Genomic DNA, 10,174 nt, shown 5'->3' with positions numbered 1-10,174 from the left:
ATTTAATTGATTAAAGACAAACTTAATCGATTAAATCATCTACAGTTAATCGATTATGTAAATGCACTATACAGAATATGCAAGTATCAGAGATTTATATGCATATCAAGTTAAGTAAATCAAGTAATGCGGAAATGTAAAATGATAAGGGAAAGGAGAAGAAGACTCGACTTTTTATCATGGTTCGTTTGTTGTCCACAACAAACTATCCACGCCTCCTTGTCTGATCTTGGGAGATTTTATCTTCACTATGGAATCTTCAATGTTTCTTACAAACATAATTCCAATACAAGAATCAAGATGATCCTTTCTTGGATCTTAAACCCCACTTTCTTGGTTTGACTATTTTCATCGCCTGAGAAAACCTTTCTTACGATCTCGCCCCAGCCAATAAAAACGCTTACAACCAAGACATCTTGCTTCTCGTGAAGACACATACCTAAGTCTAACAATAATTCTTCAAGTTACATATGCACCTCAATGTGCAGATTATACAATCTTCAACAAATCTAAGAACCCCTAAAAGATCTCACTAATATAGAAAATACAATGCCTGAGATGCAGGTTTCTTTTTCACATATTTGACAATGAAAGCTCAACGGATATCTTGTAAATATTCACCATTTTCTTTTCTTGAAAGTACACTTAGAAAATCTTTCCTAAAGATATGAAAGTTTGAGCTCTAGATTTTCTCAATAATTTGTAAACTCTCTGTTTTCGAAAAAGTGTGTTCTAACCCTCTGATTTTTTCTCAAAGTTAAGTTATGAACCGATATAAAAAACTTGGGTTAATATATTGTTCTGTTTTTAACTGTATCTTCAAAATAACAGAAAATAGAAACATGTATCAATTTAACCACCTTAATCGATTAACTCATCATTTAATCGATTAAAGTGTTCAACCCATGGGTTAATTGATTAACACAATTGTTAATTGATTAACGATTTTCTAAAACACATCTTAAATGATGAATGAACCTCCTACATGATTTAAAACCTAATGATGCATGTCTTTGAATGCAGCATGTTTTAAATAAATGCATTCAAAACATATGATCATGTATGTATGTATGTGCATGTAAATCATGTATGTATGCATGTGAGACTCATTTTAGATATGATTTATTTTAGCTTGTGAGACTTTTGTTGGAGTTCATCCTAGCCTAGACTCTTACTAAGCAAACAACTTAGGATCTAATAAAGATATAAACAATACTTAACCCCTAGATCTTCTTTTGCATGCTTTGCCTTGTATACTCTTGACTCTTGACTTTAGTTGTTACTTTGTTGTTTGTTAATTTGCTCATCTTCTCATGCTTGTCCTTCAACATTTATGCATGTTGTCAATCCTTTGCCTTCTTCACTCTTTTGTCTTCATCAACCTTCGTGTGTCCTTTGTCTTCATCAAAACAATATGTGATACATGCTTGCCTCTTCAATCTTGCATTCATGCATGCTTACATCTTCAATCTCTCCTTTTTTGATGATGACAAACACTTGTTGACATATGACATACAGTTGTTGACATTTGTTAACAACTTGTTGGATCTAACAATTCTATGTTGGATTTGCTTGATGACAATCAACTTGTTTTGCCTTGTTCTTGTAAGTTGATGCACGTTTCTCCCTCTTGCTACCCCTTAATTTGAGCATTGGGTAATTTATTCTTTTTCGTTGTGGAAAACTCGACTTATCTTCTTCTTGTAAGCCCCGCAAAACATAAACAACAACATTTCTCCCCATTTTGGCATGATCAAAAAGTAAAGTCATATATGAAAGTATATTGCCAAAAGAAAGAACAAACAGTGCAATTTTACTGGAGTTAATCGATTAACATATTTACTTAATCGATTATGTCTTATTCAATTTTGCACAGACTTGCATTTTATATACTGGTTAATCAATTATGACCTGCTATTAATCGATTAAAACAACTGATATGGCAGAAAAACAGTGCAGGCTACATGATATTGGCAGAATGCTTATACAATTTGATTATTAGTGGTTTCATGCACTTGTTTTTGTATATTACCACTTGGTTTGTGTCAATTATGTACATAAAAAAAACTTGCTTAACTACTTGTTAATACCACTTGTACCACTTGTTGGTACCCTTTGTTAATGGCATTTATTCATGCTATTACTTTCCATACCACATGTTAATTGATAATTATATGCAATTAGATCAATGCAAATAGATTTGAAAATTTCTAACATTTTTTTGATCCATTGATCAGGTGATTTACAAAAGTAATAAGAGCAGTACACAATTTGATTTTCACAGCATAAAACCAATTCATTCATAGCATGTTATGATTACATTGTTCATATCAAAGCACAAAAACAAACTTAACAAGTTTGGAGAAATTACAATGCAACACTCAAAAGATTACACAAAACACAAGACTCCTAAAACAACAACTAACTAGGACACTCTAGACAGCCTATGCTAGCTAGGAGGTGGTTGGGGAATCCACCGAAGGAATTGAACATAAAAGAAAGCTGCTCAAAATGACTTTGATTCTCTTCATCTTGTCTATGAAACTCTGCCATAAGCCTATCCTCCATAGATTGTATCCTAGATACAACTTCTTGGTTCCTTGAGTCAATACGCTCATTAAGGCGTTGTTCTATGGCATCCAGATGAGCCAAACTAACTGAAGATCCTTGAGGCAAATCAGATGCCTCAACATTGTGATGTCCCTAGTTTTGCTCACCATGCTCACCACCTTCTTCTTCAAAATTTCTAAATCAACTGTGGTCCTATAATCCTCTCGATACATTCATTCACCTCCATATTTTTAAATACTCATCTTGTGAATGATGTTCTCGTGGACCATATGCTCTCTGGAATTCACAACAATTATCTCCGTACCAGATGTGTCGATCTCCAAATGATCAATGACACGGGAGATGAATATTTCATAAGCCAACAATATAGAAGATGGCAACCAAAAGTAACAGTTATTATGGAATCAAAGGATCTTGACTCCATGCCTTTGGCGACATTGTTCGGAAAACTTCAAGAGCACGAAATGGAGCTTGGACGTCTGACTATGCACGAAGAATCAGATCACAAAAAGAAAAGTATATAATTAAGATGTAGATGAAGAAACTTTGAGCCTTCTCGTACGCAAATTCGGGAAATTTCTAAAGAAAGGAGGCTTCAAACGTTCCCAGAAGAAATAAGCGCGGGAGTCGACTAGAAAAGGCAAGAGTAAAGAGCGCTTCACTTGCCATGAATATAGTAAGCCAGGACATATGAGGTTCCAATGTCCTACATACCTCAAGAAGGTTGATTCAGATAAGAGCACTCCTCGAGACTTCAAATCGAAGAAAGCTTACATAGTATGGGATGTCCCAGATGAGGACACGACATCCAACACCTCACATGAAGAGGAGACAGCAAAGCTATGCTTAATGACGAGAACAGAGGATGCTTGTTGCTCAAATACAAAAAAAGGCAAATAGCGAGGTATATTCTGACACCTCATCTACTTCATCTGATGATTCTCCTCCTTATGAGGAATTGTATAATGCGTATGCCGAATTGCATGATGAGTTAAAGAAATTAGCTATGATTAGTTCCGATAGGAAAAGAGTAATCCTGCTAAATGAACAAAAAATAGTTTCATTACAAAAACAATTAGATGAACTAAAATTGGAAAATGAAACATTAGATTTGATCAATTCTTGTAATGTGTCGCTCCCTGATTTTCGGCTGCATGAACTTATTAGAGTCACCACTACAGTTTTTTCTATAAAAAATGTAGAAAAATCTTTTGGCCCAATCGCATTGGGCCTTGGACTTTGATATCAGGTTCGGGAGTCGATTACACCCGGGAAGGTATTAGCATCCTAGTTGCTCGTTTAAACGGTAACCTATTAAATTGCATGGATTATTCATTATGTTATTATTATATTATTACCAAAAAAACCTTTATTTTAATATTATGTTTGACAAGAGTGATCTTGTTCCTACGTATCCCCTTTATGGGAATCAAAACTACATAGTTCTTTGGGTAGAAAAAAAGTTTGTTGGTTAGGTTAATTTTATTTCTTAAAAACAGTAAAGTTTTAATATTTTTTTAAAAAACAATATGAGCGAAACATAGCCCTTACGTCCGATACTGCATCTCATATTAAAACTTAGTTATAAAATCCTACCTTTTGTTTTATTTATTTTAAAACCCACTTTTCAAAGATATGAGTGCAGCATAGCCCTTACGTCCGATACTGCAACTCATATTAAAACTTAGTTAAAAAATCCTACCTTTTGTTTTTTTATTTTTGAATCCCATTTTTCAAAGATATGAGTGCAGCATAGCTCTTACGTCCGATACCGCAACTCATATCAAAATTTGGTTTAAGAAATTCTAATTTTTGTTTATTTTCTTTTTTAGGAAAAAAGTTATTTTTTGGGATGAAGAAATATACTTAATCATATTTCGCATAACTTTGTATTAAATGATTTTTTATTATCTTACGTAATTATAAGACAAATGTGATTCCTTAATAAATTGGCAAATAATCAAGTGTCATACTTTATTTATTTTATTTATAATATGTGATATGTGCGTATTGATTTACATTTGGTATAATTTAGTTATCATCATCTATGATTTTTATTCCGCATAAGACCTTTTACTTCTTACACAATTATAATAGAAATGAGATTTCAAAATAAATTGGCAAATAATCAAGTTTCGTACTTTATTTTATTTTTTATAGTGCATGGTATACATATTGATTTAAACTCGGTATGATTTGTTCGTCATTGCACAACTTCATTATAATAAACACATAATGCATATTGACCCCATTAAAATATAAAAATTTTACTCTTTGCATTTTTTATTATCAAAATAATTATTTAACAATTGTTGGTGAAATTGTCTACTTAAAATGATGACACTTCCACTAAAATTACTGATACAATTTTCATGTGTAAAGAAAATTACATGGAAACCAAAGGAAATAGGCCTACCTGTTGAAGCTTAAAGAGGATGGATACGGTGTGGACAAGAATATTGGAGTTCACCTGGGATCGCTGACGTGTTGGAGACTGGTTGGAGGGAAAGGATGATGGTACACCTGGCACGCCTTAGAGCGTTGGATAACCGAGGGTGCATAAACGTTTCGTGCACAAGGCTACACACGAATCTGCGTTCTCACAGGAGTGGAACTCGAGTGCGGCAAGGTGCACACTAACCGTGTGACGTTTCGAACCACGATTGGTTGAGCTTGTGCGGTCAACGAAAGTACATGGATGATGACAAATCGGACAGTTGTGAGCTGAGTTGCATGATGGTTATTCTGCGTGCAACCACACTGGATAATTCGAGTGTAAAAAAAACCTCTCTTCCTTTTGGCACAAAAACCGAGAGTGTCTTTTGTATCTCTATGCAATTCTCTTCTTTTTTCACTTTTCTTTTTTTCTTCTATTTATTTGGTCCCCCTTGATGTGTGAAGAACCTTGCTATTTATAGCCTTTTCTAATGAGCACATGTGCTAATGTTTATGCAATATTCTAATTTATGGAATAAAGGAAGTGAAGGAGGAATAGAATCAAATTTAAATCCATATTAAAAATCTGATTTATTGCATATAATTCAAAATTTTGATTTTCTCTCAAAAATTTGAATTTACATATTTCTTATTTTGAATCACTTAAAAAAATGCGATTTATTTTTTTAAAGAAAATGCCCAAACTATTTTCCTATAAATTCTAAAATATGTTAACCCCACGAGTAGAATATTTGACTTCAAAGTGCTTAAAAAATGACTAAGAAATCTTAATTGGAGTTCAACTTTTTTTATAACCTCTTATAAAAGTATTGCTTTATTTTGTAGTGTCATAAAAATATTTTCCTTCTCATTTTTGCAACACAAACAAAAATTAAGGGTGATTGTCATGGTATATATTTTTTCTAAAATTGATTCTAGATAATAAGTGACAATTAAGTCACATAAAAACCATTTTTAATTTTTCATTTAAATAAAAAACCGAAAATAGATTAAATATATATAATTATGGCGTCATTGATCATCCATTAAATATTCATATCAACATTATCTTTTTTATTTTTGGAGACAATTGAAATAAACTCCATTAAATGAATTCATTTAAACCTTTTTTTAAATTCAAGTTGATATTGGATTTTATGTGTTGCCAAAAAAATATTTTTACTTGATTATTGTTTAAGAGTACAACCTCAGTTAATTTGATATCGAATTTATTTGATTTTCCAAATTTTGAGATTGCAATCCTTTAATTATACAATTGATCAAATTTGAGTAAAAATTGAATCTCTTAAAGATTTAATTTTTATTTTTTTTAACAATTCATGGAACCTAATCAAATTCATATACAATATATTTGATTTGACGAGGTTTGCATCAAAAATATTATTTATGGAAAAAATTGGTTTGAAAGTATTTTTGGGTCGGAGAAAAGTGGATATTCACAGCTGCCCCTTTTTAGGTAAAGAAATGAGTGTTGATTTTGTTGAGGCTCAAAATACATTTTTATTGGTGGGATAAAAAGCGAGGTCTAAAAGATTGGCTTCGAGGTCATGAAGCACGGGGTCCTCGAAGGCACGAATTTGAGATCTTCAAGCACGGGGCTCTCAAATTTTATAAGGCCAGGCATGAATCCTGAAAAGGTTGACTATGAGGTCGTCAAGCACGGGGTTCCTCGAAGGCGCGAATTTGAGGTCGTCAAGCACGGGGCCCTCAAAGTTTAAAAGGTCAGGCATGAAGCCTGAAAGGTTGACTTCGAGGTCGTCAAGCACGGGGGTCCTCGAAGGCACATATTTGAGGTCGTCAAAAACGGGCCCTCAAATTTTAAAAGATCAGGCATGAAGCCTGAAAGGTTGACTTTGAGGTCGTCAAGCACGAGGTCCTCGAAGGCACGAATTTGAGGTCGTCAAGCACGGGGATCTCAAAATTTAAAAGGTCATGCATGAAGCCTGAAAGATTGACTTCGAGGTCGTCAAGCACGGGGGTCCTCGAAGGCACAAATTTGAGGTCGTCGAGCACGGGACCCTCAAATTTTAAAAGGTCAGGCATGAGGCCTGAAAGGTTGACTTCGAGGTCGTCAAGCACGGGGTTCCTCGAAGGCACGAATTTGAAAATGGTTCGGATGAATGGTATAACGGTTTGATTGTTTGGGATATGAAGTTCATGTTGGTGTTTGTATTGTAATGATTAATGTGTAATTTGGACTATGCATTGATTGGCATGAGCATGCACAATGATGCTTATGATGAATGAGGTTCAGAGTATGTATGCCATGATAGTTTATACTGATTGTTTATGAATTTGTTTTTCAAGATAACTTGTTATCCTTTTCTCGTCATTACTCTGTCACATCCACAACACTTCATTGGTCGAGACGACTTGGTCTCATTAGAGATTGTTACTGGTGGTAGTGATTGTTTTGATGTTATCCTTTTCCCTTAGAGGATGGTCACACACTTGTATTCACGACATTTATTAAGTATTGATTTGACTTGTTTAAATTTTTCCAGATAGTGCAAGGAACAAATTATGCAAAAACTTTATTTCCTATATCAACCAAGATGAGTACAAAGATTATATTTGGATTTTGGGCTGAAATGATGCACAATGGTTTTGAATAACACCCATGTTAGTGTGCCTTCATACAGTCTATGACTACCCTAAAATTTTCCCCAACACATCATGGTGAATTATGCTCAAAGATTTGCCCCAGTTTTCAAGGTGATTTCTGCTTGTTTCCAAAAATTGCCCTAGTTTACAGACCCTGGAGGATGAATTTGCATTATAGTCCTCTAATATATCCTTTTTTTTCCTTCTCGGGTATCATCCACAACTTTGCCCCAGTGTCCGCTTTATGCTACATGAGATACTTTCCACTTGTATCCCTAAATTTTGCTTAGGCCGCTCTTTTAGGTTTTTGAACTAACGGGTTTCATCACTTTCTATTTTCTTTATTCATTTTTAGAGTATTTTTGTATTGATCACGACATGCAAATGATAATTTTGAGTTTTCCTTGGAGTCAGCTTTCTTTATCCTGACATAAATCTTAGACAGGTCAATCTTCTACATGGACTTTTTAAGCTTGTATTGAGGTATGGCTAAACTTGGTTTTGAAAGACAAAGGTATAAGGCTCATTATGTGTTTCCCACCACCCATCTCCTCTTTCTCCTTTTCCCACTTCCAACTTTTTACTATTGTTGCTTTTAGAGAATTACACGTTTATTTATTTGGTGTCCACTTTTCTTTGCCCTAACTTTTGCCTAAGACCTTTATTTCTTAGTGGGCCTTTCATGCTTCTCGATTGCTCTATTTTCAATATGATAAGTTGGAATACTACCTTTTCCCCGGTTATATAATTCTTTATGGTTCTTTGAAAAAAAACTCCTTTCTTTATTGTCTGGCTCAAATGGGGTGACTAGGGATATCTTCGATAATGTTTGGGTAATAACAAGGAGACCTTGTGTCCTTAGAAAGAACTATCTAAGAATTTATACCATATGGATTTCTTTGCTACATCATTCTTCTTTTTGCTTTTTCATTTCTTTTCTGCTTTTGTTGTCTCTTTTTTTTGTGTGGAAAGGTCTCCTAAGCATAGTACTTCTTCACAGCATCAAAATTTATGGATAGGGGTAGGTCATTTCCATCCATAGTAGTTAGTATTAGTGCTCCTCCTGAGAATGCCTTCTTTACGATGAATGGTCCTTCATAGTTTGGGGTCCATTTCCCTCTATGGTCCTTTTGGGTTAGGAGTATCATCTTAAGCACCAGGTCTCCTTCTTGAAAGTAACATGGACGAACCTTTTTCACAAATGCTCTTACTATCTATCATATTCAGCTAATCGTACCGGGCCTGAACCCACTCTGATTCTTCTATCCTTGATTCTGCCATAATCCAGAGGGAAGGGATCTCCACTTCGACAGGGAGGACTGCCTCCATCCCATACACCAATGAGTATGGTGTTGCCCCGGTGGAGGTGCAGACTGAAATGTGATACCCATGCAGGGCGGAAGGTAACATTTCATGCCAGTTCTTATAGATTACTACCATCTTCTGAATAATCTTCTTGATGTTCTTATTTGCTGTTTCTACCGCTCCATTCATCTTAGGGCGATAAGGTGAGGAAGTGTGATGCTTGATTTTGAATTCATTACACATCTCCGTCATCATCTTATTATTCAGGTTAGTGGCGTTGTCTGTAATGATTTTACTAGGTAGCCCGTATCTGTACACCAACTCCTTCTTGACAAATCTGAGCACAACTTTTCTGGTCACATTGGCATATGAGCATGCTTCAACCCATTTGGTGAAGTAGTCGATTGCCACGAGGATAAAGCAATGTCCATTAGAGGCTTTTGGTTTGATTGGCCCGATCACATCCATTCCCCACATGCAGAATGGCCAGGGTGCCGATAGGACATTGAGGGGGTTAGGTGGAGAATTTATGTTGTCTACGTATATTTGGCATTTGTGGCACTTCCTCACATAAGCACAACAGCCTGTCTCCATTGTCAACCAAAAATATCCTGCTCTTAAGATCTTTCGAGCCATAGCGTGCCCATTTGCATGTGTTCCAAATGATCCTTCGTGGACGTCCTTGAGGATCATCTCTGCTTCTTTCTCCTCCACACATCTAAGAAGTATCATGTCCCCATCCACAAAGAAACTCATGGTTAACCTTCTTAATATTCTTTTGTCAGTCTCAGAGGCCTCTCGAGGGTATTCCTTTCTCTCGACATATTTCTTGATGTCATGGTACCAAGGTTTTCCATCTCCGTTTGTTCTGATAGCAGAACAATAAGATGGTTGATCTTTACTTTCTATTCTTATGAGTGGCTGATCATCACCATTTATGTGAAACATTGAAGTAAGTGTGGATAAGGCATCAGCTAGCCTATTATCATCTCATGGGATATGGTAGAAGTGGATCTATTTGAATTGCTCCATCGTTTTCTGTATGTATCCTTTGTACGGTACCAATTTTCCATCCCGAGTTTCACATTCTCCTTTCAGCTGGTGGATGACTAAGGCAGAATCCCCGAAGACTTCTATTACTTTAACCTTTCTTTCCAAAGCTGCTTGTAAACCCAAAGCACATGCTTCATACTCAGCTATGTTGTTGGTGCAATCAAAACATAATCGGGCAGTGATA

The sequence above is a fragment of the Lupinus angustifolius genome, chromosome LG08, assembly GCF_001865875.1.
Source record: "Lupinus angustifolius cultivar Tanjil chromosome LG08, LupAngTanjil_v1.0, whole genome shotgun sequence".
In the NCBI taxonomy this organism is placed as follows: Eukaryota; Viridiplantae; Streptophyta; class Magnoliopsida; order Fabales; family Fabaceae; genus Lupinus; species Lupinus angustifolius.
Note: the sequence above shows the minus strand (reverse complement) of the source record.